General features: G+C 39.3%; 1 protein-coding gene across 2 annotated transcripts in view; it reads right to left on the bottom strand.

The window, feature by feature from the left end:
• Window positions 1-23950, bottom strand: part of MAPRE2 (microtubule associated protein RP/EB family member 2) — a 201849-nt gene extending 177899 nt beyond the window's left edge. Inside the window, exons 1-2 of one of the 2 annotated variants that reach the window (XM_069099899.1) lie at window positions 23860-23950; window positions 21030-21080 (exon numbers count right to left, since the gene is read on the bottom strand). The gene's annotated coding sequence lies outside the window, so the exon portion shown is untranslated. The remainder of the gene's footprint in view (window positions 1-21029; window positions 21081-23859) is intronic. The other variant, XM_069099898.1, reaches the window with a different exon arrangement.
• Between the last annotated feature and the right edge of the window lie 3384 nt (window positions 23951-27334).

Raw genomic sequence — 27334 nt, 5'->3', positions numbered from 1 at the left:
GGTGACTAGCCAATGAAGATTCAGTTCTTAGACCATACAGGGATTTTGTCCCTTTTGGTGGATTACACAGACAATGCAGATATTCTGAATGGTTCCAATCCAGTATGTGGAACTTTGGAAACCTGTTTCTCATTATGCTTCACTGAAGGGCTGCCAACAGAGATAGAGGAACCAGGAGGTGATTAGCTGGAACTAAATTGCACACAAAAGTCTCAATGATCTCTAGATCTCTTGTCCTCCCTGGTGATTGGGGACAAGGACTTCTGTGAGCTGCCAGGTAGAGAAGGAAAGGTGTCTTGCCCTTTCTCACACTCTCAGCTGCTGTGGTTCCATAAGTATATGGTATCTCCATTTTTTTGGGTGTAGTCCAAGATGGAAGCATAGATCAAAGGAAAAAGTACAGTTATGTCAGGATGGTAGCTTAGGATGGTGTGGGCTTCAGAGACGGTGTCCCCCTGTGAGAGAGAATTGGTGGCAATGGACTTTTGATCCTCAGAGTTCACCTAAGGGGAACTTATGGAGTTCTCCACAAAGTGAGGAAAAGACTTCTAGGATTAGGATCCGTAAGTGTCTTTTTGGAACACATCTTCTCTACATATGTGACTCTCTACCATTTTTCTTTAAGTTCATTCTCCCCTGGGACCCTGTGTGTGCAAGTCTACTTTCCATTTGGGGAAACTTGTGACAACCGTTCTTGCTACATGTCTACTCAACAAAGCCCTTCTTAAAAAGCCAATAGAGTTTGACTGGTTTATTGATAATTAAGAGCACAGTGGGGTTCAGGAACTACATCTAATTCATTGTGTTGACCCTAAAACCTTGAGGAGAAAAGTAGCCACCTATCCACCCTGTGAAATATCATTCTGAGCTGAAAGAGTGGTCCCAGAGGAAGCACGATATATATACATAAACAAGTTGATGCCAACTGAAAATATCAATTTTATAGATGTGGAAACTGAGGTTGAAAGAAGGTAGATAATTAAGCTGATAAGTATCATCAGTTGATCAGGATTAGAATTTCAAGTTCCAGTCCTAGGTTTAGGGTAAAAAAAAAACAAAAACAAACTTAAAATGCTTTGCTTCTGCAGCTTTAGGCATGATATAACATAAAAATACATGTAATTTTTTTAAGGTCTGAAGAGTACTTTATATGATCACTTGAACATAATCTCATGGAAATATGAGCTTTAGATGAATAGTTCCCCAGAAAGATGCAATTTGTTTAAAATAGGTTGAACTGTTCTTCATAGAGTATTGGTCATCAAATAGAGTGGGCAGGATCAAAGTCCCACTTCTAGATTCTACTCCTTCCTTTCCTTTGAGCCCAGTTATGTAGTAAACAATTTAAGAAGCTTTAGGCCCCCTGCTGTATGCCTTTTCTGGTCTTCCATTTCTGGTCTTCCCAATTTCACATTGCCTAGCCCCATTCCTAATCACAAATTCTACACTCCATTGCCTCCTTTCTCCCAGTGCTGTACTCAATCATAATGCCTAGCTCAGAAACTCTACCTCCTATATGCCTCCTTGCAAGTCCAGTAGAATAAAAGACGGTTAGATGCCAGTATGAGAGACAGACAGACTGATGAACAGATGGGATCCCTTTAAGAGGTACATGCAGAGGGCAAAATGTGCTCAAAGAGAAAGGGATATTTTTCTTTGTGTGTGCTCTCTGTTCTAGAGATTGCATCACTTTTATATTTCTAGGGGCAAGCAGAAAACAGATGGCATGCTTCACAAAATAAATTAACCTGTGAATCATGTTATTGTGCCTTCCTAATAAATTTAATTCAATAATTCAGTATGCTAATGGGCAAAGAAAAACGGATGCTGTCTTTTCTAATTTTAAAAAATGTAATACAGTGTGAGGAAAAAGGGAAAGTAATTTATTGATTTCATAAGGAACAGAAATCAGAAATGCCAAGAATTGGGGTGGCTAGGTGGCACAGTGAGTAGAGCACTGGCCCTGGAGTCAGGAGGACCTGAGTTCAAATCCGGACTTAGACACTTAACACAAAAACTAGCCTGTGACCTTGGGCAAGTCACTTAACCCCAAACTGCCCTCCAAAAAGCAAAAAAAAAAAAATGTCAAGAATTAGCCTGATACTGGTTTTCCAGGTACCAGAAAGTTTGAATTTCCTGATGACTAGCTATAGTAGAGCACCTGTTCCATTACTCTATTTTATCTTATTCTAAAATGTTAACATCAACCTCTCAAAACCACTTGTTGGTGAGGAGAGGAGGAAGGGAGAAGGGGCTGGATAAGTAAAGTCAGAAGTGCAGAATTTTAGAGCTGAATGGGACCTCTGATACCAGGTGATGTACTACCTCTGGAGCCTAAGCTATGCTACTCAACCTCTCTGAGACTCATTTCCTCATTTATAAAATGGGAAAGTCAGATTAGATCATACTCCTATTGCCTCTGGGGTCTAGAATAAAATATAAAATCAGTTTAGCTTTTAAAGTGCTTTACAATGGGATTTCCATCACACAAATAAAGACAGATTTAAACAAGTGGAGTCATATTAATTGCTCATGGGTAGATCAAGTCAATATAATAAAATTAACCATTATAACTAAATTAACTTACCTATTCAGTGCCATACCAATCAAACTACTAAGTAATTATTTATAGAGCTAGAAAAAATAAGAACAAAATTAATCTGGAAGAATAAAAGGTCAAGAATATAAAGGAAATCAAAGAAAAAAATGTGAAGGAAGGCAGCTTAGCAGTATCAGATATCAAAGTATACTACAAAATGGTAATCATGAAAATAGTCTAGCAGTGACTAAGAAATAGTGATGGATCAGTGGAATAGATTAGGTACATAAAACGTAGGGGCAAATTACTATAGTAACCTAATGTTTGATAAACCCAAAGAATCAAGCTCTTGGGGTAAGAACTCACCATTTGACAAAAATTGCTAGGGAAATTGTTAAGCAGCTTGGTAGAAACTAGGCATAAACCAACTGTATGCCAAGATATGGTCAAACTGGGTACATGATTTAGACATAAAGGGTGACATCCTAAGTAAATTAGGGGAGCACAGAAAAATGTGTCTGTCAGATCTAAAGATAAGGGAAGAGTTTATGACCAAATAAGAAATAGAGAAGGTCATGGAAAGTAAAATGGATAGTTTTGAGTACAAGAAATTTTAAAAGCTTTTGCAGAAATAAAATTAATGTATCCAAAATTAGTAAGAAAACAGGAAACTAGGGAAAAAATTACAGCAAACTTCTCTGATAAAGGCATCATTTATCAAACATATAGGGGACTAAGTCAAATTTATTAAAATACAAGCCATTCCCTAACTGATAAATGGTTAAAGGATATGAAAAGGTAGTTTTCATAAGGAAAAATTAAAGCTATCAATAGCTACAGGAAAAAATGTTTAAATCACTACTGATTAGAGAAATGCAAATGAAAGCAATTCTGAGATACTACCTCACACTTATTAGGTTGGTTAACATGACAGAAAAGGAAAAAAGACAAATGCTGGAAGGGATGTTGAAAAATAGAGGCATGAATGTACTGTTGGTGGAGTTGTGTATTGGTCCAACCACTCTGGAGAACAATTTGGAATAATGCCCCCAAATCTACAAAACTGTACATACCCTTTGACCCAGCAATAAACACTAATAGGTCTGTATCCCAAAGAGATCAGAAAAAAGGGGAAAGGACCTATTTGTAAAAAAAAAAAAAATTTATAGCAGCTCTTTCTGCGGTGGCAAAGAACTGAAATTAGAGGGGCTACCCATAGATTGGGGAATGACAGACCAAGTTAAGGTATATGATTGTGATGGAATATACTGCTTTATTAGACATAATGAAGGGGGATTGTGTCAGAAAAATCTGGGAAGACCTACATGAACAGATGCAAAGAGAAATGAGCAGAACCAGGAGATCCCTGTACATATTAACAGTAATATTGTAATATTGATCAACTATGAAAGACTTAGCTACCCTCATCAAGACAATGATCTAAGACAATTTCCAAAGGACGCATTATGAAAAATGCTATTCATCTCCAGGGAGAGAACTGATGAACTCAGAATGTAGACTGATGCATACTTTTTTATTTTATTTTTCTTGGTCTTTTTTTGTCTGTGTTTTATTTTGCAACATGACTAATATGAAAAATGTTCTGAAGGACTTCACATGTATAATTCATACAAAATTGTTTGCCTTCTCAAGGAAGGGTAGGAAAGGAAAAGAAGGCAAGAATTTGGAACTCAAAACTTTAAAAAAGGAATGTTAAATTTTTTGCAATTGGTAAATATTTAATAAAATAATAAAAATATATGAAAAAACATGACTAATGTGGAAATAAGTTTACATGACTTCACTGGCAAAAATACAAAAGCCAAAAAAATGTGACTTCCACCTATACTTTTCCACACTTAATATATATTTCTCCTATTCATTCAGACTCAGTTACAGTCAAACAGGCCTATTTTCTTTTCCTTGAGCTAGTCACCACTTTCATGTCTGTGCAGGGGAATGAAGAATTCTCATGCTTGGAATGAACAATCACCTCACCTTTGTTTTTTAGAATCCTGAGCTTCTTTCCAGTCTCATTTAATGGTCTACCTCCTGCATGAAGCCTTTGCAGATCATGGCAGTCGTTAGTGCTCTCCTTCAAATTATCAGCAGTATCTGAGGTTCTACCTCATACCCACCAGAATAACAAAGTAGACAAAAAAGAAAAATGACTTGCAGGAGGCTAGAGGTAGCTTTAATGCATGGCTGGTGGAATTATGAACTGACTTAAGCAACCTGGAAAGCAATTTGGAACTAGGACCAAAGAGCTATTACACCGTGCATACCCTTTGACCTAGCTATACCACAACTGTATCTACCCCTCAAAGAGATGAAAGAAAAAAGAACTTATGCGTGCACAAATATTTATAGCAGGTCTTTTTGTGGTGGAAAAGAATTAGAAACATCCTCATCAACTGGTCAATGGCTAAAGAAGTTATAGTTTATGAATGTGATGGAATACAATAGTATTCTATAAGAAGAGCTAGCATAGTATAGTGCGCTATAAGAAATGATTGGGAAAGCTTGTATGAACAGCTGAAGAGTGAGGTTCAGGTGAGCAGAACCAGGAGAACAATTCATACAATAACAATATTGTGAAAACAATTTTGGAACACTTGGAAACCTGATCAACCCAATGACCAATCAGAATTCTAGAGGATTCACAAGGAAACATGCTTCTTACTCCTTGATACAATGGTGACTGCAGATTGAGACATATGTTCCTGACTATGGCCAATTCAGGGAATTTGTGTTGTTTGACTATACATGTTCATAATAGTTTTTTTATTTAAAATTTTATTTTCTCAATGGAGAGGGGAAAAATGGGGAAAGGTAAAGTGGTAGATCTTCATTTGAAAACAAAATATCATTTAAAAATTATCACATATGTAATTGTCTGTTTATATAATATATCATTCCAGTAGAATATTTACTCCTTCAGGAAAGAGACTGCTTACTTGTTTTATATGCATGTGTGTATGTATATACATACATGTGTTGTGCACGTGGGCAAACATTAAAATGCTTGGATTGCGTAATCTCTTAAATTCCCTTCCAACTGTAACCCTCTGCTCCTATGACCAAATCCGATCAATTCATTTGTATATATGAATAGTGAATACAAGAAAAGTATTACTAGTAAGGGGGCAACTAGATGGCGCAGTGAATAGAGCACCGGCCGGGAGTCAGGAGTTTAAATCCGGCCTCAGACACTTAATACAAAAACTACCCGTGTGACCTTGGGCAAGTCACTTAACCCCAACTGTCCCTCCAAAAAAAAAAGAAAAGTACTACTAGTGACTTGCTTAATGTTATACATAAAAGATCTGGGACTACAGCCTAGAGCTTCTGACTCTCAGATACTTTGGGTATAAAGAAAAATAAGATGACAATATATTGAATGCTTCATAGCTGAATACATCTGTAAAAAGGTTTTGAGTTTCATCAAGAGGGGGACAATCTACTCTCTTGTTTCATGCACATGTCTACTTTCCCTTAAACATTTTAGAGGGCCCTGCTTCTTCCAGCTTTTGTTCAAATATAATTTCTACATCCTTTTATCCATTTGTAATAATTTCTGTCATTCAAAAGTTTTTTTTCCTTTTTTTCCATCTAAATCTTGTATGTGTGTGTATGTATGTTGTGTTGTCTTAGCACCCTATACCAGCAATAATAAATACTTCATTTTGCAGACGGAGAAAAATGAGGCGGAGAAGGTGCGTTTCTCTATCAAAATCAAATAAAGCCATCAACACAGCAGCATTAGAACACCAAAGAATTATTTAACAGAAAAGAAGAAACATGTAATACTCAGTGTGAAAAATGAAAAAAAAAAATTTGTTTTCCCTCAAATGTCAGATTCCATGAATAATCATTATAAAGCTTATCAAAGTTATAAATATATCAAAAGTCTTTTTATTTCAAACTAGATATCCTGGAGACATCTCAAATTTAACACATGCAAAAGTAGACCTTCTCTTCTCCTCCCCCAGGTCCCAGATCCACCTCTCTTCTAAACAATCTCTATTTCTGTCAAAGGTACCATCATTCTTTTTAGTCTCTTCGGTTTGTTACCTTGGTTTTACTGTTGATTCCTCATTCTCCCTCATTCCACATATTCAATTATTTGCTAATTCTTACTATAACAAAATCTTACCTCAATAACATCTCTTGAATACAATCCCTTCTCTCTACTCATACAACTACCACCCTTAGTTCAGGTCTTTATCACCTCTCAACTAGACTACTACAATGGCCCTAACGGGTGTCCTTCCTCGTCTCTTCTCCAATCCAAAATGATTTTCCTTAATTATAGATCTAAGCATGCTACTCTCTTAGCCAATCAATTTCAGTAGTTCCCTCTTGTGACTAGGATCAAATATAAACTCCTCTGTTTACGTTTTAAAGACCTTCTCAACCTGTCCCCGACTTATCTTTCCAGTCTTATTATATATCACCCCCACCTCCCACACTCTGTATTCATGACAAATTGAGTTTCTCTCTGTTCTTCACAAAGGGCACTCATTTTCTCATCTCTTTGCCAAAGTAATGGTTATCCCTCTTTCCTGAAATGCATTCCCCTTTTTACATCCACCTTACAGAATCTCCTTCTTCTTTTCCCCTTCTATTACTCCTCTTTATTTCTTTTCCTTTCTTTCTCTCTCTCCATTATTCTTCTCCCTCTTCTTTCTTTCCTTCTCTTTTCTCTCCCTCTCTCCTGTCTATACATTCTCTGTCTCTCCTCCCTCTTTCTCCTCCCCAGCTCTTCTCTCTGGATCAATACCTAGTAATATAGTAGGTGATGAATAAATTGTCGTTGACTAACTGATAATATCCTGAAAAAAAAAATCCAACAACAGCCTAGTGCTGATGGCATTCACTTCATGCAAAAGGTGGCTCAGTAGAGGGGAATGGGCACTACTCTATACAGTCTCTTATATAAGAGGCAAACTCTGAGTAGGTCCCATCTCAGTCCCGTGTAATTCCCATGAGTACACACTCATCTCATGTGCCAGAGGGATGAAATTTACAATAAAAATACAGCACAGTACAATCAACCTAGATGTAAGCTGAGCCCCTACCTTGTATAAAGTGGTACCAGATTACCCTCAGAATGAGATCCCAAGTAAGTTCCACATATTTCTTTGCTGACACAAGTCATTATGGAATAATACTGGGAAAAGCAAAGAAGTAGACCATCAGGTCTTTTCCCCCTTAAAACAGCACCCTTCAACATAATTGCCCTCTTTCAATCATGGGGTCTCTGTGGTTTATTGTCCTGGCTACCAGTCGGCAGTACCAGTAGCCACTGGTTCCTTTCAAATAATGGCAATCAACATCCTCCTGGAAAACAAACATTTGTTATTCGGCTCCACAACTTGACTTCAAGGCCCTTATTTACCATTTCCCTGTTACTTGACAACAGCATTCTCAGGGACTGAGTCTCTTTGTCTGACTTCCATCCCCAATATATTCACATCCCAACACTTACAATATGTAGCCCCCACCAAGTGACTGCTGCCCTGAGGTTTGATAAAGGAAGGTTGTCTAAATCTCAGCTGCCATCTTTCCTTTTTCCCTGCTTCATATGTGATGGTAACATTACAGATGTAAAAATAATTTCCTGCTCTTTTAATTATTTAGAACTTTAAATCATCATCATATGAACACAAAGGATAATTTTGAAATTACTCTGAGTTTAAGGTCACTATGAAATCCCTAAGGCCTAATCCACCCTTTCACTGAAGTGCTACCCCAAACCCCATGAAGAGGACCCTGATTTCTTGAAGGCAAGACCAATCTAGAAGCAGGAAAGGCTTTGAGCCCAGGTTTGGCAGTGGGTTAAAGATCTATCATCTGTGGACCAGCTTAGGTAAGTTCACAGAGAATCATCCCCCCAAAAGTCCTTCAGAGTGGTGAAGTTTTCATTTACAGCAACTCACAGAAATCATCTCCTACGGCAGAGAGACTGTATGATCTTCATTCAGGGAATACCCATGTCCTAGCATATTGTCATGAAAGAGTATGGTTTAAAAGAACTCAGTTACACCAAACCAACACTTAAGTACCTACTCTATGGAAGGCACAATGTTAGGTGTCCAGGGTATAAAGATGAAAACAGCACCATCCTTGCCCTCGGGGACTTTATACTCCATAGGGATCTAAGTCACATGTACAAATGAGTATGATTCAAGTTAGACTGTGGTAAGGACAAAACAGAGATGATGAAGATAAAATTCAAGAAGGCATAAATCACTTTTAATTGGAAAACCAGGGAAGTATTCATTGAGGAGGGAGCACCTGGGTTGTGTCTTAAAGGGTCATATAATTATAGATTTAGAGCTGGAAGGCGCCTCAGAGGCAGCCACCTAGCCCAAGCCTTCATTTTACAGATGAAGAAACTGAGGCTTAGAGAGTGTAAGTGGTTTGCCCAAGGTCACAGAAATAATAAGTGGCAGTCAGGGTTTAGAAGTAGGCTTTCTGAGTGGAAATGCATTGTGAATGAAGTGCATCTCTGAGACTCAAGAGCTTTCCAAATAAGGTCCAAAGCTAAGTACCTCATGTTTAGCAATATTCTAGACTTCCTGGAAAGGGGCTTCATTCAAAAAGAGGTTCTCTGCAGTCACTGTTGTTGTTCAGCTGTTTCAGTCGTATCCAACCTCTGTGACCCTATTTTGGGGTTCTCTTGGCAAAGATACTGGAGTGGTTTGCCATTTCCTTCTCCAGTGGATTAAGGCAAAGGGGTTTAGTGACTTGCTCAGGGTCACATAGCTCGTAAGTGTCTGAGGCTGGATTTGAACTCAGATCTTTCTGACTCCAGACCCTGCTCTCTATCCACTGCACCACCCAGCCGTCCCATGTAGTCATAATCTAGGAGACTTTGGAGGGTTCTTTCTTGAGCCAAAGGGGTTGGGATGTCTCTGGCATGGGTACTTTCTTATTTCTTGAATGATTAGAATCTCCTATTTCTGAGTTCAGGAAGGAAGCCATAATTTCATCAAACACAAGGCAGGGAGGTTGTTCACTAAGGTCCTAAGGTTCCAAAATTTTAGGAGTCTATGCTATTATATGACTCTATCTTCTTTCATCAAAGCTGGAGGAGGAGGGAATAAGGGGAGGGAAGAGGACAGTTCTATGAGGCTCTAAAAGTTAACAAATGTCACAGTTATATTTCTTGTGCTGTTCCATGATATTCATCCAAGATCAACTTGGGATTATAGAGCTGGAAGAGATCTTAAAGACCACCAAGTCTAAACCTTTCATATTACAGGGAAGGAAACAGAAGCACAAGGAGATGAAGGTTTTGCCCACGGTAATGGAGCCAGTAAGAATATGAAGTGTGATTTGAACTCAGGTCTTTCTTGACTCCAGGCAACTAGATAGCACAGTGGATAGAGTACCCAGACTGAAGTAAGGAAGATTCCTCTTCCTGACTTCAAATCTGGTATCAGACACTTAATACCTGGTGTGATCCCCGGCAAGTCACTTAACTTTGTTTGCCTTCGTTTCCTCATCTGTAAAATGAACTGGAGAAGGAAATGGCCAATCATTCCAGTATCTTTGCCAAGAAAACCCCAAATGGGGTCAGCAACAGCTTTCTAACTCCAAGTATAGTGTTTGATCTGTTCTGTGAGGCTGCAGCTTTCACTTACTAATTTGCTCAGTGGTCCCTACAGTGAGAAAAAAGAATAATCATCAAATCTCTTCTAGAATCTTAGCCTGAAGGACAAGAAGAAACCTGATTTCTCCTTCTAACTCTGGCATTAGCTTGTTTGTGATTTGGGGCAACTTTTCTTGATCTCAGTTTCCTTATCTGTAAACTGAGAGGGTTGGATTAGATAGATCATTAAGGTCTTTTCCAGCTCTAAAATTCTACAATTCCATGGCATATACTCAAATATCCTAAAGGTGCTGCTTTAAGTCCTTGGGCTGGTATTTTTTCCCCTTCTTTTGGAGCAGATCTGCAATTTCATTGGTATAGGGAACTTCCAGTGCAGAAACTCCCTCTGCCAATATAAGTTGGCACCTGCTCTGTAATTGATAGCCTTAGACTAGAGTTGCCCGGGGCACTGAGAGGTTAAGCAATTTGCAGAGGGTCACACAGACAGTGCATCAGAGATGGGTGTATGTATGACAAAGTGAAAATACTGCTATTTACACAAATGAATTTGTTATACTTTTCAGTTTCAATGGATCCTAAATGCAATTTAAATTTGAGATATTCATGTCTTCTGAAAGCAAAAATATTATCTGTTGATAGAAGAAATTTTCACAGTCCCTTTCTACAATATAATAATTTAAAAGTGATGATCATTTATAGTCCCATAATTTTTCACAAAATTCAAAATGGTTCTGAGAAATTAAAAGTATTCACGGTATACTTAAGTAGCTGATCTTGATAAATATTTACTGAGAAGCCAGACAGTACAAAACTCTGGAGGAAGGAACTTCTGTAACTACAATTTATAGGAGTGAATGTATGGCTGCAAGGAATACATTGTTTGGAAGCCGGGAACAATTCACTTTATTTCTCCAAGGAAAGGAGACTTCACAGTTGGGCACTGCACTGAGTGCTACATGCAGTCGATAGATAATACAACCATGCTCAGTTCCTTACGCACTAAGACAACCTTAGTTTACACAAAAATTGCAAAACTCCAAATAGGTATTTAAATTAGCAGAGCAGCCTGATAAGAGGCAGCAGGGTAGTTGGATTAGCCTGGGAATCAGGAAGACTCCAGCTCAGGTGTGCCTCTGGGACACACTGGTTCTAGGAGTTAAGTCAACTTATTTAACCTCTAGTTGGCACAGTCAACTTTTTAAGACTATACGTTGTAGAACACTTGCAATTCTGCATCAGTGGAAAAGGTTCTCTATAATGGTGAAACTACAGGTCCAGACCAAAAATATAGAAATGACTCTACTTTTTCCCCTTTCAAATGAATTAGAGGCCTTTGGCTTTACTCCTGATTATTCTACGAACCTATTTGACTTTAGACAAGTCTTTTTTTTTTTTTTTGCTTTTTGGAGGGGGGAGGGTAGGGCAATTGGGGTTAAGTGACTCACCCAAGGTCACACAGCTAGTTTTTGTGTTGTGTCTGAGGCTGGATTTGACTCAGGTCCTCCTGACTCCAGGGCTGGTGCTCTATTCACTGCACCACCTAGCGGGCCCCTGGACAAGTCATTTAACCTGTTGGGGCCTCAATGCCTCATTATCCTGATTTAAGATGAAAAGACTGAAATAGATAATCTCTCATGTTCCTTCCATATTTAGGCCCCATCAACATCGAGCTCAACTATTCTCTTCATCTATTTTTATAAAATCAATTAAAATGAAGTTTGAAAGGTAAAATGAGTCTCTCTCTTTTTTTTTTTTGAGAAGCATCAAACACCTGGCTAAAGGACTTGAGAGGACGATGGCAAGGTAGAAAGGCTTGCTTTGGAGGTCAATAAGTTTGGATTCTCTGTTCCTATCTTTGGGCAAATCAGTTACCTCCTCTGGCTCTCAATTTCCTCATCACTAAAATTAGTGGGTTGGACTAAATGAATTTGCTCAAGTCCTTTTCACTTCCAACATTATGACTCTAAATATGTAGCCCCTAAAAAGCATCAGATTAGTCCAAATAAAACCAAATTGTAAGTCCCAAATAAATTAAACTGTCATTCATTTCACCAATTACCGTTTTAAATGTTTCATAGAAATTTTGTGTGTGTGTGAGAGAGAGAGATAAAGAGATAGAGAGAAAGAGACACAGAGAGAGAGAGAGACAGAGAGAGGGAAACACAGCCTTTCTCAATGGTATTTGTATTGCTCTCTGGAGAGGTGGAAAGAATCAGCATTAGCAAATGTGAACTAAGCCAACACAGAGGTGACTGGTAAGAATAAATTTGGGAGCCTGGAAGGGCATCTGAGCTAAAGGCTTTGTGACTAAGTGTCAATCTGATCTCTTAAAGGAGGGTTTAAAAATAATGTCTGATTTTTCTAACACACATCCTTATTGTAACGGCAGAACTGACTTTGAATGTGACCAGGGGTTGTGAGTGAGGAGAGTGATGACTGATGGCAAAAATCCTTTGATGTGCCCACTCTGAAAAGTATCTATCCACAGATACCGGAACTGAGGAACATTTAGACATGGTACCAAATTAAAATAAGCATCAGCTTTACCTTTTTAAGAAATTAAATGTCAAAGTAGTTAAGCTCAGTCTTCACCAGTACTTAGTACATAAGTAGGTGTTTACTTAATTGAAATGAACAAATGTTTACTGAATTGAAAGGAACAACAAAAAAAATGCAGGTCTTATTGCAGATTATTCTGTAAAGCTATGCTATTATAAGAACCTGTGAAAGGATAAAATACATGCTCTAAATTTCCTACAAAATAAATTAACGGGCAATTTTCCCAACTCCCATTTTCAGAGCTGCAAAGAGTGGACCTTAGTGATGATCATCTCTCATTTAACAGATCAGTTAACTGAGGCCTGGAGAAATTAAATGTCCTGCTTAAGTAAGTGGCAGAATTTGCATTTGAACCCAAGGCCTCCAATTCAAAAGCAATAGTTTCCCATTCCTCCATGATGCCTAGGAAAAGTGGTGAGCTAGACACACAGGCACTGGACTGCAAGCCAAGAAAATCTGGTTTCAAGCCTGGTCCCTGTGAATTACTAACAAGCCACATAGCCTTTCTGCACCTCAGTTTCCACATCTATAAAAACAGGCATGCTTGTACCTACAGTACCTCTTTCACAGGGCTGTTAAAAGGCTCAGAGCAGATAATAGCACTCTGCAAACTTTAAAAATGTTATATAAATGTCAGAATTATCATAACAGCAGTCTTGATAGTTTAAAAGCAGAATACCCAGTCCCCGGGTTCTGACAACTCCTAAGGGAGATTTTGCATATTTACACACGCATTATTAATAAGCTGGGAGAAACTGCCATTGCTTTTCATCGTTACTCTGATTTATTATTTTTCATTAGACAAAAACAATTGCATTTTCTTAGTATACCTAGAATCAGAGAGGAGGCATTGCACCAACTATGGGCTGGGCTAGGCTCCCAAGTTTCAAGACACAAAGATCTGGATGCAAGTCCTTCTTTTGACACATAGTAGCTCTGTGACCCTGGGCAAATTATTTAACTTTTCAATGCCCAGGCAACTCTCTATTCTAACTGGTTTTCACTCTATAACTAATACAATAACTGGTGAAAACCAGTTAGAATGCACTTTGTTCTGTGAGGGAGAGGGGTGTTAATTTTACTTCAATTTGCACCTGAACGCCCATTCTAGCAATGATAGGTATTCTGTTTAGTAGTTGTTTTTTCCAATTTCTTCCTGAGCTGTACTAATTGACTTAAATTACTTTAGAAGAAAATAATCTATATTCCATTTGTTACCAATGTTGAGAATAAAATTAAACCAATCTGTAGATTTTGCAAATCTTATTTTGGATTGAATCAATTATTTATTTATAGATAAAAATTTTTCTTGGTGTAGGCCATTTTTTTTGGACCACTGAGGCTTTATTTTTTTTTAAACCAAGAATGCTAGAACTTAAAAAAAAATTCGATAAGTACATTTCAATATAATTAGTTTCCTTTATATTCCTATGTATTTTATTTAATGTTTTATATCCTAGAATGGTAGTTTTTAAAACAAAAACATTCTGAGACAAGGTCTATGATAACAAAAAAGCTAAGAACCCCTGTTTAAAAAAAAAAAACCTTTAGAGATGGTTATGAACTATCAAACAGTTTAAAACCAACAGTCTAGGATGTAAAAAGTGGAAGTTCTTTTAACGGAAGGAAGTTTTGTAAAGATACCTACCTCTTCAAGTTATCTTAAACAAGTTATTAGTGAAATTATTCCAGGAGTTTCCCAATTTCAAACTTGCCTTCTTTAATTTTTATTTAATAATATTTATACAGAGTTGTGTAGGTAGCAAATGAATTCATGCCTACCTTAAATCCAATACAATCTCCATGTTTCCCTTGAATACTCAAAAGTTATAAAAGTAAAACAAAATCAGACATGCCATATGATTATTTTTCAGCTAAATTCCAATCAGGATCAAATCTGTCTATAACAGAATGTGAAATAACTCTTGACAACGTTTAGTGATTGTATTTATTTTCAATCAAGTTACTGAATGTCATCATCCAAAGCTTAATTTAAGTAAAAATCAGTTTGTGGTTTTATATCTTTAAGTTAAAATATGTTCTTTTTGGAAAAAATAAAATATTGAGTTGTAACAGTGGCAAATTAATTTCCAAATTTTTGTACAAACTTAAATGGTACAATCAAAATAAAACTTCTGGAATAACCATTGACAATTATAATACTAATTCATGGAAGGATGGAAGGCTACATCATGAATCCCACATAGCTCTAAATAGTGAAAATATACTCAACTCCAATCTTTCAAGCAATGACAGGCTATATTTGCTTTAATACTGTAGTTGGGATTTATCTTCTCCAGAAAAGCATACTCACCTTACACAAGATTTTAGAAAAAGAGAAAGAGGGGAAGAGGAAAGGAGAGGGGTTAAGGAGGAAGACTTATCTTTCAGAATTTAAATTTGACCTCAGACACTGTCTAGCTGTGTGACCCTGGGCAAGTCACTTAACCCAATTTGCCTCAGTTCCTCATTTATAAAATGAGCTGGAAAAAGAAATGGCCAACCACTCTATTATATTTGTCAAGAAAACCCCCAAATGGGTTCATGGAGAGTCGGATGTGATCAAACTAATATGTGTGTATACATGTGCATACATACATGTATACACACATATGTATGTGTCAATATGTGAACATATGCATCTATGAGTGAGTGAGTGTGCATAGACTTACTCACACATATGAATGAATGACAGTGTGCTATAGTGAGTAGAAAGCTGAAGTGAGTAGGAAAAAATCAGGAAGAACTATTCTCAAGTCTGGCTCTTAGACATACAGCCTTTATGGTGGCTCTGGGCAAGTCACAACTCCTCAGTGCTCTAGACAACTCTTTAAGACCCTAAGTTTGAAAAGGGTGCTAATGTGAATTAACAGAGAGAACTTCCTCGTCCAGGAATTCCCTCTATCAATGAAATCACAGGTCCAGTCCCTATCCCTACTCCTACTTAGATATCTGTGAACAGTAGTAGAATGTAAGTTTCCTGAGGGCAGGGGCTGTCCAATTTTTGTCTCTATATCCCCAACACCTAGCACAGTGCCTGATATATGGGAAGTGTTTAATAATGCTTATCGATTGAGTATGGTGGGTTCTCGTTTTGGAGAACACTTAATGGTACATTTCAACCATTTATTGCAGTTAGCAAATCAGTTTCTCTGGAGTAAAGGTGTCAAATATTTACACACATATTTCTAGAGAAAAACCATAGAAGCTCAGACTTGAAAGAACACCTAGAGATTTCTCTTTCAACCTGTCCTTGAATGGAAAATCCCATCTACAATTTGACAAATGGTCATCCAGCCTGAAGACCTGTAGTATCTCTTATCATTCAAGCTATGAAAAAGTGTTAATCAGCCTTTAACACTTTTACCTAACTCTAATGGTTAGGAAGTTTTTCCTTAGGCTGAACTTAAATGTGACTGCTTGTAATGTAGCATTATATTGTGAGCTTCTTGTGGGCAGGGACTGTCTTTTGTCTCTTTCTGTATCCTTAGCATAGTGTTTGGCACCTAGAAGGTACTTATTAATAAGTGTTTATTGATGAACAATACTAACAAATCCTTATTAAATATCTCCTATGTACTGGGTGCTATGCTGGGCACTGGGAATACAAATAAAGTACAAAGAATGAAACAATTTCTCAAAGAATTTACTATCTAGGTTAAACAAACATAGGACTTTTTACCATTTTTACAAATTTTACAACTTTTTACAAATCATCCTAATTCTGTAATTTTGCAAATATTTTGAAGAAGAGGAATCACCATTATTACAAGTTCAGAGAGAGCTCTCAACTATAACATAGTTTATGTCATTAAAATTATTTCAAGGATATATATTCTCAAAATCTAGATCTATAGAGTTGATGCCTTAGCCTTATATAAGTTGGTGTTGCAACTATTGGTATATATTTAGGTTTAGAAATTTACCTTCTGACCATACCACTTAATTTAGGAAACCAAGTTGCTGCTTCTGCAAATTAATATACAAATGATGGGATAGGAAAGCAAACACTCTATCTGTGGGATTAGATGTAATAAGAATATTTAATTCGGAAACATTAATTGTGTCACCACTACATAGAAAAACTGAGGACTAATGTTTTAAATCAGTGTTGAGTCATTTTAATAAATGGAGTGTGTTGCATTGGAAGTAATGGAGCAGAGGGAGAGTCTAGAGAGAATCTTGTTGTTTAGTCCTTAAGATACAAAAATACATCAACAGTAAAAAGCTGTTTTTAGTATGAGGCTTTGTAAATGACTTTCTCGGAAGCAAATGCGCTGATAATTTCGACTAAGTAAAATTCTTTTGTTCGTCCCATGTGTTGTATGTTTACTGTTCACATTTTGTTGAATTAGCAGACGTAAAATATCAGAACCAGACATCCTTCCATCTTAGTTAAGCTTCAGGTTAAGTTAAACTTCAATGACTAAATTCAGAGGATCACTAATCTGGATTAATCAGAGGCACCAATTTGGATTACTCATTGGTGAGGGAGGGACAATATGAATCAGTAAAAAGGATGAATTGCAAAGGTTTTGTTTTTTTTTAAAGTAACTTTATTATCATTATATGTTGTACCTTTTCTTTGTAACAGATTGTAGCCTAAGTTTGAAGTCCTGAGAGTTCCTGATTTAATGAATAGATAATGGCTTTCAATTAGCATAATGACAGCTTATAAAAGTACCCATAAATGCAGGTTATAAAAGACTTGTACCTCTAACAAAGACACTAGACCTGGAAGTGATTTTAGGAACCAGCTAGTCTAATCCCCTCCCCTTGTTTTCAAATGGGGAAACGGAGGCTCAGAGAGACAAAGTGATTTGTCCGTAGCTAGGGAGTAGCAGACTAGCAGAGCCAAGGTCTGATTCAGGGTGCTTTTTTTACTACACCACCCTCCCTCTCACCCTTAGAGCAAACATTCTCCCTTCAAACTGGTTTGTTTTCCATTTGCTAAGCAATTTTTTTTTCTCCACAGAGAGCACAAAAACACAATTCAGATCTTGCCCAACCAATGAATAAAAATTTCTTTACATATAGGATACATATTCATGAGACACATCATGGTAAAGCTTCTGTATTTGGAGTCAAGGGGCTGTGTCCAAATTAAGACTGTACCACTAACTTCTTGTGTGATCATTTAATCTCTTTGAATTTCAGTGTCCTCATCAAGAAAATGAGGAGTTTGGGCTACCTAACCTCTAAGGTTCCTTTCAGTTCTAAAGTCACTATCCTATGGAATTTTCTGTCACTGCCTGATTGTATATACTCTAACCTAATATACACTCTAAATATATATCTATATAAACATACATATATAAAGTATATACTCTAAAATAATCAGAAAATAATTTGTGGGTGGCTTGGGAAGGAACAAAATTGATATATGCTATCGGGACATATATATATATATATATATGTATATATATATATATATATATGTATAATTTTACAAACTGCAAAATTCAAAAGAGGGAAGCTAGGTGGTACAGAGCGTAAGAGCCCTGGACCATGAGTCAGGAAGACCAGAGTTCCAATCTGGCCTCAGACACTTAGTAGATGTGTGACCCTGGGAAAGTCACTTAGCCTTGTTTGACTCAGTTTCTTTATCTATAAAATGAGCTGGAGAAGGAAATGACAAACCACTCTAGTATCTTTGCCAAGAAAATCCCAAATGGGGTCACAAAGAGTCCAATATGACTGAACAACAATAATAATAAATTCAAAATAAGTGAAAATAGGTTAAAAAATTATCTTAAGGTATAGTAATCAACAATCTGCTTAATCTTCTTTCATAAGAAATAACAGAATGAGAATGAGTACCTGTGTGTGAGCCCCCCACCCCTACACTATACCTTAATTTTAACATTTTGCAGTAAATTTCATTTCATACTATAAAGTTCAGCATTGCAGTAGGGTTAAGGTAGGGGGACAAGTTGGGGAAAGGGGCAGTCCATTATGGTTGTAAAAAGTTGGGGGACCTGGATTCAAGTCCTGCTTCTGACATGTACTGGCTTAGTGACTCTGGGCAAGTCATTTAATTTCTCAGTGCCCCAGTCAACACTCTAAAACTATAAACTGCAGAGTAGGTATCAATCTGCATTGATAGTGAGAATCTCCTCATCTAGAAGTTTCTTCTACCAAAAATATAGCAGGTTTGGATGTCTCAAAAAAAGAGTGAGGGAGGAGCTTACCTTGAGAACAGTGGGAATAGATGAGGAAAGAGAGGGAAGATATTAGTATCCTTCTGGGATATCTGGGTGAAGTGAGGAATAGTTTCCTCTCTGCGCCCCACCCCCACCCCATATTACCAGAAGTAACAACAAGACAAGAACCACATTGCTTTTCACCTTAGCTATCAGAAAACCTAGAGCTGGGGCAGTTAGGTGTTGAAGTGAATAGCACACGGCCCTGGAGTCTGGAGGACATGAGTTCAAATTTGACCTCAGACACTTAACAGTTATTAGCTGTGTGACCTTGCAAGTTACTTAACCCCAGTTGCCCTGCCTTCCCCCCACCAAAAAGCAAAAAACAAACAAAAAACCTAGAGCTAAATTCTTTCCCCTGCTGTGGAAATCTACTCTATCATCAGGTACCTGGATGAAGGTAATTTCCTCCTCCTTCGATAGTATGGATTTAGAGGTAGATGGGACCATGTTTCCAGCATTCTCTTTTTTATATGGGGAAATTGAGGATTCAAGAGTTTAAGTGACTTACCAAAGGCTTTACTAGGACAGACTCAGAGCAATCACCGTCTGATACTGCCCCACACTCAATAAAATTACCTTTATACAGCAGAAAGAACAACTGAACTATCACTCTGGAGTCAAAGAACTTGGTTCAAATTCAAACTCTGACATTTAACGGCATGACAATAGACTAACCACCAGTCACCCTCCCTGCGCCTCAGTTTCTATATTTGAAAGATCAGGAAGTTGAACTAGAGTGTTTATGAAGTCTCATCTAGCTTTATGATCCTGTGAAATGCTATATTCCCAATTCCAAGGACGAGATTAAAATGAGTTGAGTTGGAAGCTGTGGAGTACAAAGAAAACATTAAAAGTAAGGAAAAAGTTGAAAATGGCAACAATATAAAAGATGAGGTTTGAGGCATAAAAACTGAAAGGCAACAGGAAAGCATAAGGAAATAAAAGTTTAACTTTGTGGAAATCCTTGGTGTCAAGTTTACACATTTATTATATATTGATTACAGGAATGGAATAAGCTTTTATTTATTTATGTTTTTATACTGCTTGTTGTGTTATTTCAGCCACTCTCTCTGACCCCATTTGGGGTTTTCCTAGCAAAATACTGCAGTGATTTGTTATTTCCTTCTCCAGCTCATTTTATAGATGAAGAAACTGAGGCAAACAGGGTTAAGTGACTTAACCAGAATCACATAGCTGGTGTCTGAGACTGGATTTGAACTCACATCTTCATGACTCTAGGCCCAGTGCTATATCCACTGGACCCCCAGTTGCCTTTCCCCCTCTATAACCTTTTCCAAAAGGTAGTTTAAATAACCCCAATTTCTCTTCTTCTGATTTCTCATTGTATCACAGAGATGACCCTGGATTCCCAAAAGCTATCTCACAAATTCTGACATGGTCATTCCAAGATTTTGAGGACTCCAGTGGAAGATTATGCAACTATCACCTGAGGACGACCAGTTTCTTAACCAGAAAACTGATCACAGAGTGGGCTTCTTTTTTTTTTTGGCCACAGTAGCAGATCATCTAAAAAGGGAAAGAAGGTTTGTGCTTTCTTATGGTGGAAAAAGTAATGAAATCATGGGACTTTGGAGCACGGAAAGATATTAAATTCAGGATCATGTTTTTGGGTTAATAATTGTGGATTAATAATATTATTATACTTCAATATAATAATATTAATAATCATATGAGTTAAAATTGACTAAAGCCAAGCATAATAATTTCTATTTGACTAGATACTGTTATAGTAACTATGCTGAAGTGACAGAAAGAACCTTAAACATCATCTCAAAAACCAACCAATTAATTAATAGATAAACCTTTACTAAACATCTACTATGTAGTAGGCAACGTTATCTAAGGACCAGTTTAAATTATGGACCAACCCTCACATTGTACAAGAGGGAAATCCAAATGGGGTCCAGAGAAATTAGTGACATACCCAGGGTCACATAGGTAGTAAGTGGCAGAACCACTGAACCTCACGTCTACTCTTTCCAAAACTAATGCGTTTAGTACCGTAGCATGCTATCTTACTTATCTCCCCAGTATAAAGCACAGGAGAGGAGTTCTGATATCCACAGGTGGAAGAATAGCCTACCTCGTTTACTGATCCATCCAATAATAGTGCAGTCAGCAGAGTTTTCCTTTACTTAAAAAAAAAAAGAAGCATTATAAGCCTACTATACTTCTGAATCAAACTTAAATTCTTACGATTTAACAGAAACATATTACGATTCATAACTTTTTTTTAGTGCCTCCCATGGAGTAAAGGAAAGCTCTGTTTGAGCTGTGCTTTTCCCCTAAATGGCAAGGTAAGAGTTCCCAACGAAACAGTCTAAGAAGGTGCTGAGACAGGGAGGTTCTGACAAGCAAACATACTGAGGACTAGACATTAGAAAAAGGAAGAAACAAAAACCAATGACATTTCCAAAGGAGTCTGGCATGTATGTGTAAATATTTCAAGCTATGTAATTACTTCTTAAATAGGGATAGCAGCCCCACATCCAGTACAGTAGAGTACAGTATGCTGCTGCCTTGGGTGCATTTCCTATCTCACCAACTCTACATTAGTCACTACTCAAATGTAAAGTTTCTACCACATGTTCCTCAACAATGGCGCAAGAATTGGATGCCATTCTGATAGCAATTTTCAGTCTTTTAAACAGGAAACAGAATGCAGAGGGAGGGTGTTAGAAAGGAAACAGTCAAGTCCTACTGTCCTTAAAAAGGCTATCAGTTTTCCTGTTCCAAGGCACTCTATGGGCAACATTCATTTGTCAGTATATCTTTTTTTTTTCTCTTTACTTACTCAAGCAGTTAAACTGGCATTTTGTTTGGCATAGCTAGTTTTCGCTAGCTTAGTCTTCTTTAAGAGCATTCAGTATTCTAATTCAAGGTGTGATGTCTTAAGCTCCCATGATGTGGGCCGGGGACACTCCCTAATCTTTCCCAAACTTGGTATTGCTGACACATCTCTCATTCCTCGTGTTCAAATTAGTTTGGCAGAAAACCCCTCTGGCAAAAAGAGGGACACTGCTATAAGTCACATTAGCAAGACAAGAATTATATATTCTCATACTCTCATTCTCTCTCTCTGTCTCTCCCCCCTCCCTCCCTCCCCTCCACCCCCTTTCGGCCAAGTTGTGGCAATATGCTCAAGTGCCTGGTAGTAGCTACTTCATCCTTTGAGAGAATACATTTGGAGATGGAAGGAATTCTCCACCCCCACTCCCATTTTATAAATAAGGAAACTGATGCTCAAAAGCAAAATAAATAAACAAACTCAGTCAATGTCACACATATAATGCATCAGAGCCAACATTCAAACCCAGGTCCTGACTCTTAAACCAGCCAAGCTTTCCACAGCACCAGGTAGATCTGCGTGGTGGTTTTTAATAGCTCAAAGACTTTGTATTCTATAAGCAGCCCTAAATCCTCTTTGAAGTAAGGAAACAAAAAAATCTTAAGATAAGAACTAACTACACCCTTGGTATGCAGGAACAATATACCTCAATGGCCTCAGAGTTGGCCTAAGGGCCGATACTATGCTAATCAAGACGAAGTCAACAAACCATAGGCTGCGCGTTAGGGTAGGAAGACAAGCCTTTATTTTAATTAGTGACAAACTCCTAGATCATTAGGGATAATCTATATACATCCAGAAATGTTTAGGGCCACTCAGAGGGCTTTGAAGGTCAGGACAAAGAGATCAGGGATCCGTGATATTAGATACCCCTCCCACAATGGGGGTCCGACTAATTTTTCATGTACACTTGGAGAGCTCTAGAAGAGGGAGACCCTTTCCCGGTCTAACTTACGTTGCTTGTAACTTCGCGTTAAAATCAGAATGTTTTTGGAAGACCCCCAGAAACTAAGCGGGGGAGGGTCGTAGTGGAGAGGACAAAACCTAAGAGTCAGGGCAGTGCCTTAAAGTCACAGGCACACTCCAGGTCCGCCTAAGTCCCTCAAGGGCTCCGTGTCCACGTTTTTCTCCTATGGCCCCCACTTTACTGGTTTTATAGGCACATTCGTTCAAGCCAGACGGAGACCTCTTCAAAGGTAGTGTGTGTGTGGGGGTGGCTCCTGCTGGGAGCGGCGAAACAGTCCAGCAGCTCTGGCCACAGCCCCCTAGCTGCTCCTAGCAAGCTGAGTCACTTTAATGAGCTAGCCAATTAATTTCCTCTACTCGCTCGCGCGGAGCCTGAGCAGCACGGTGAATGCCGGGGTTGCCCTGTAAAATGAGCAGCCCTCCATACCCCTTAAAATAGACAGTCACGGAGGGAAGCAGAGATTCCGTCGGTTCTCGGTGCCAGCTTTGGCCAAGGCGAGAGCAGGCTTCCCCGCAGCCTAGTTTTAGGGACAACTCCAAGGCGGGGACGAGGGGTACAGAGACCCCCGAAAGCAGAGTCCCGGTGGGTTCCAGGGTCGAGAGTCCTTAAGCCTTGCAGGACTTCCTGGTCAGCGCCCCGTGCGCTTTGCGCACCCTAAGACAGGCTCCCCCGGAGCCCAGGTAAGATGACTGCAACTAGAGAGCTGGGGTCCCAGACTGCTCCTGCCCAATCCTGCGTCCCCAAGTCCCTCAACCCTTAACTCTGGTCTCCCAGCCCAGCCCAGCCCCGGTCACTCCCGACGGCTTCTGCCAGCGTGGCAAACCCGGGTGTCTGCCCAGACCTCGGGAGGTGCGTGGACACCGGCGGTGGGTCGGAGGAAGCCTGCCGGCGGGGGCAGGCAGACTGCGCGCCCCGGGGCTCCTGGGGCGGCGATTCGCAACTTCTTGCCCCACTCGGCTCCCCGGCAGACGCGCCCCGCCGCCCCGTCCTTGCGCGCGGCGCACGGCGGCACGGGAAGAAGAATGCGGCTCGAGCGCGCGCGGAGGAGGGGAGAGGGCGCCGGGGGTACCCGCGGACCTTTCAATGCACTTGACTCACCTGCTCCGCCGCTGCTGCCTTCGCTTTCCCTCCGCTGACAGCTGGGGGCTTTGTTTTCTCCACCCACCCTGTGCCCGCCCAGACGCTCCGCCCCCGCCGCCCCACGTGACTCGCCGCCGCTGCCACCACCACCGCCACCACCACGGCCACGGCCACCGGGCGGGTCCTCCCGGCCCTCCCCTGCAGAGGGCTGAGCCCAGCGCTGCCCCTTGCAGGCAGATCCAGGGTGCGGGAGGTGGTCACCGCTCCTGCCGAGCTAGGCTCTCCAGTGCGTGCATGATAAAGGGTGGCGGGACGAGAGCGTAGGGCGGGCAGGGGGGAGGAGGGATGAGTGGGCGTGGCGCAGGAGCTCCAAGCTAGGGTCTGTGCGATCCAGGCTGCAGCCAGGAGGTAGTTCAGGGTCTGAGGTCATGTACCTGGCCCCTGGGGAGTGAAGTTCTGTTCTGGAATTTGAGATGTTAACCTCGCCTGGTGGAGGGTGGACGGTACCCGCAAGGGAGTTGAGGCTGAGGAGGTGCCTCGCGAGAAGGGTTGGGAGGGGGGAGATGCAGAGATACCTAACCCTTAGCCTGTGGAGTGCAATACTTTGGATTTAGGAAGTGAGCCCCAAGGCATGGAACGCTACAGGGTAATTCAAAGACTTGTTTTATGGTAGATGCTTGCTATAATAATCTTGTTGTGCTGCTTACATAATAGCAAAATAGTATTGTCCTGATTATTAAACTTGGTCATCTTACTGAAGAATAATAATAATTAACGGTAATAATAAGGTGATGTGTTTTGATGTGGCTTCTGGATACGTTTGCTGTTGCTATTAGTATTTTGGATTCCTATTTGAACACGAACTGGAGAAACACTGCAAAAGACTGTAATTTGTCAATAGAGACCAGTGCTTTTTAAAATTATTATTATTAAATTAATTATGGGGGTGGGGTGGAGAAATGGTTTAGTCTTCAAGGTCCCGCCTTGGCTATGAAGCTTTCTTTAACTTCTACAATTTACTATAACACCTCTGTCTGCTCTGACCTCCTGGAACTCTTATGGTCTTCATAGGCTGGTACAGTGTTGGGAGAATTGGCTCTCAAGTAAGAGGACCTGGGTTAGAAACCTTCCTCTATCCCTTACTTCTTGTGTGGCTTTGGGGAAAGGCAATGAAAATCTCTTAGCCAAACTGTGCTCATCTGTAAAAGGAGAGGCTTGAACCAGACAACATATGAGGTTCCTTGTAGCTCTGAATCTTTGATTCTGTGGTACTTATGTGTATAACCACTTATTACTATTTAACTTCTCTAGTAACTATCTTGGCTGATAGGCAGCCTGGCAAGGTGGTTAACCAGCAACCTTGGAGCTCAAGCCCTGCCTCAGACACTAGCTGGATGATCCTGGGCAGATCACTTAACCTCTCAGTGTCCCAGGCAATTTGCTAGGGCTATAAATTTATAATGATCTAATAAATTTCTGATGTGCATCAGTGTGGGGAGGCAGACACCACACCCAGAATTTCCTCCACCTTGAAATCACACTTCCCCCATTTTACAACAAAACAAAAATTTTGTTTACAGCGTAAATTCAAAACTCTCCAAATCAGATCACTTTTTTAGGAGTATATGCAATGCAAATCTCACTAAACCATCATTCACCTTGCTAGCTGGGTGGTACCACAGATACAGCTCCCCACCTGGAGTTGAGAAGACCTGAGTTCAAATCTATCTTCTTTCACTGTGTGAACCTGGACAAATCACCTCTGTTGGCCTCCATTTCCTCAACTATAAAGTGGGGATAACAATAGCCCCTATCTCCTAGGTGCTTGTTGTCGTGAGGATCAAATAAGACAATATTTCTAAAGTGCTTAGTTTAACAGTGCCTTGCCCATAGTAGGTGCTTAATAATTGTTTCCTTTCCCATACCCCATAAATGCATAAGATCATAGCTTTAGAACTGGAAGGAACATTATGAGGCAATTAGTTTGACTTCATCATTTACAGATGAGTAAATTGAGACCTGCAGAAGTTGTGGCTTACCTACAGTTACCTAGGTAGTAGTGGCAGAGTTGTGCTTTGCAATCAGGGCTTTTATCTCCAAATGCTGATTACATCTACTGCACAACACTCTTTTGTATAGATGTGAAATCTAGTTAAAGAGAAAAATTTAAAACCTCGAAAAGGAGGAAGTTGTCCCCAAAAGACAGCTTGCACCCTCAGCTGGGTGGAAATAAGGAAGGGGATCCAAGCAGGCAGCTAGCACTGGCCTACTGATTCCATGTATATGTGTGCCTCAGCTTTTTTTTTTTTTTAAAGAAATAGCAGCTGTTAATTTTTATGCCTCCATGACTCATTCCAGCTGCCTGGTTGCTAAAGTTCCCAAATTGGTATATTCTCCCCACTCATACCCCAGGCATAGCTCTACTTGTATTCTGGTACCCTGCACTGTACTTATCATAAAGTCTGGGACATAGTAGGTCCTTGGTAAATACTAAATTAATTAATGTAATACAGAAGAAATCATGTAAATTGGAGTTCTATTTCCCAAAAAACCTTCAAATCTTGATATATCACACAATTCTTTGAAATTGCATGAATTTTTATTTCTGAAGTGTCCATCTATATGTCTGGTGGATTATCTGTTTTAGTATCTGAGAGGGTGAATGGGTTGGTAAGGTATAGCACATTTTCTCTAGCATTACTAAAAATCTTTAGATGTTTTCTTATATATCTTAAAATGTGTGTTTTATGATAGATTTAGGGTTTTTTGAGAGGAAGATGGGGAGAAGTTGCTTCCCCTCCCAGGCTTTTCTTCCTCTTCCTATTCCTTAAAGGTGATCTTTCCCCAAGTTTATGTCATTGGTCTCCTGGTCTTCTTATGTCACACCTTTTTTTTTTCCTTTTTGGAGGGGGGAAGGCAGGGCAATTGGGGTTAAGTGACTTGGCCAAGGTCACACATCTAGTGAGTGTTAAGTATCTAAGACAGGTCACATTTGAACTCAGGTCCTCCTGACTCCAGGGCTGGTGCTCTATTCAGTTCACCACCTAGCTGCCCCACCTGCTTCTTTATACACAATTCTAGAACTTCAACTCTGACCTTCACATCTTTAAAATTAAGGTCTAACTCTGTATTTCTAAGCCACGGTCTTCTTTCCTGAGTTTCAGGCTGTATTTTCAAACCTTTGCTCAATTTCCCTCCAATACCATGAAAGCCCTAAGTTCTTATTTCTCTTACTATGGGTAATTCAGTGAATGACAGAGTTTGATAAGTAATTGTTGAAGAATAGAATTGTGCCTGCAGTAAAAATTAATGATATTTGCACATAAATATCAATGCAGTAGATATTAATGATCAAGTTTTTTTTTTTTTAAGAAAGCATTGAAAACTTCAGTTGGGCATTAAATGTGGACAATTTAACTACTGTCAGGGAAAGGATGTTTATATCCTATAGACTTTCATTTGTTTCAATATAGCACACACTTTAAAAGTGCCC

Source organism: Petaurus breviceps, unplaced genomic scaffold, assembly GCF_028583685.1.
Source record: "Petaurus breviceps papuanus isolate PSGF00001 unplaced genomic scaffold, PetGlider_PUasm1.0 38, whole genome shotgun sequence".
NCBI lineage: Eukaryota > Metazoa > Chordata > Mammalia > Diprotodontia > Petauridae > Petaurus > Petaurus breviceps.
The sequence above is the reverse complement of the archived record's forward strand: the minus strand, read 5'-3'. Positions and strand labels throughout refer to the sequence as shown.